Genomic DNA, 1,206 nt, shown 5'->3' on the forward strand with positions numbered 1-1,206 from the left:
GTCCCATTATTAAGTGATCTAGTTCAAGTTTGCACAATTTTTAAGGCAAGTAAGGAGAAAAGTATTTTTAAGCATTTTTTTACAGTTATACCCTTATAAATAATAAATAGTGAAATTTTGAAATGGTTTATCTCTCAAACTACACCACGGATGTTCGCAAACTTCGTACCATTGAAAAGCATTTTAAAACACCTACGTAACGAATATAAACATGACTATCAAATTATGCATATTTTGTTATAATCAATTAAAGGATAATTTTAGAAATATCTCCTTGTTTAGTGATAGAGGTCGCTTAATGGTGGGACAAAATCTAAAAGTAATTAGGTCACTTATTAGTGGGACGAAGGGAGTATTATTTTTTTCATTGAAGTATGGTTTTAGCTAAAAGATTTTATGTTGTTGTTCTTACGATCCATATTGGTTTCTTTCCAAAGACTTGTGCATTGAAATCAAGACCTAGGAGTTCAATATTGCTAGTCTTTTCTGAATGAAATAAGCCTTTTGATGAAATTTAAATATAAAATATAACATCCTAATAAGCTTCCTTAAATGCCAATTTAAATCTAATATCTAACATCCTAGATATTATTGTCACGCTGTCCGGCCACCAGTCAAATTGACGTCAAGTTGAATTTTTTTTCACAAAGTCGGTTATCAATTAATGAAATCAATCGTCGGTCAAGTATTCATTTAATCCACTCAGACAATTTTGCTTTGGGACGCCAAAAAGTGGTCTTTTAAGACAAACAATCCTATACTAAAGATTAAAAAATAAAAGATCCTCTTGTAAGAAACGCTGAAAATAAAAAATTTAATATCATCTGATCACAAATTACTCTTAAGCATGAATATATGTTATGGTGAACGCATATCACAAAATACCAGTGATAAAACACGTTAGAGAATGTTTTATGCACTGTAATCAAATTGTTCCTCCTCCTGTACCAATGAAGGTATCGAGGGAAAAGTCAAGGTAGAAACTGGCTATAAGATATTGAATATAATCTTTGTAGTTGAAAGAACGATATGGCATAGGATGATCATTGTCTACTAAGTCTTTCGGGGTTTCAACAATTACTCCATCTTTCAGACATGCAAACAATCAATAAGGGTATCTATCTATTTTTCCTTTCACAATTACTCTGTGTTTTGGTGCATGAATCCTTCCATTGCTCCAAGCCTGTACAAGTAAAAACTATTAGT

The sequence above is a fragment of the Papaver somniferum genome, unplaced genomic scaffold (assembly GCF_003573695.1).
Source record: "Papaver somniferum cultivar HN1 unplaced genomic scaffold, ASM357369v1 unplaced-scaffold_18, whole genome shotgun sequence".
Lineage (NCBI taxonomy): Eukaryota > Viridiplantae > Streptophyta > Magnoliopsida > Ranunculales > Papaveraceae > Papaver > Papaver somniferum.